The sequence below is a fragment of the Myotis brandtii genome, unplaced genomic scaffold, assembly GCF_000412655.1.
Source record: "Myotis brandtii unplaced genomic scaffold, ASM41265v1 scaffold82, whole genome shotgun sequence".
NCBI classification, from domain to species: domain Eukaryota; kingdom Metazoa; phylum Chordata; class Mammalia; order Chiroptera; family Vespertilionidae; genus Myotis; species Myotis brandtii.
Window position 1 is genome coordinate 3,533,709 of NW_005371324.1, and position 429 is coordinate 3,534,137.

The following is a 429-nucleotide window of genomic DNA, read 5'->3' on the forward strand; positions in this document are numbered from 1 at the left end:
GGAAGGCAGGCGTACCCTCCGTCAACTGCAAGGCTGCGTGCTGCTCCCAGGCGCGCAGGGCGTGCCCTCTGGGCGACCTGTTCCAGCTTCACCTCCACTTTCCCTCGCGGACCAGGCAAAACAGCCTGAACGCAGAAGTCAGAGCAAAAAAAAAAAAAATCTCCCCTGATGCCGCCTTTCGCCAAGGAGACCTCTGACCAATTTCCTGATCCAATTTCCTTGCCACCTTATTGTTTGTTACTAATACTCTGACTCGGGAAAGGAAAAGACTAATTAGGATCCATTCCCGAGAACAGTGATCCGTGCCTCCCGCCCCATCCCCCTTTCCCCAGAAAAACAAACGCCCGGGGATGGATGGGGGCGGAGGGATGCTTTCGAGGAGGGGCGAGGCGGCGGGGAGAGCTGCTGGGGGCACACCCCCTGGGCTGG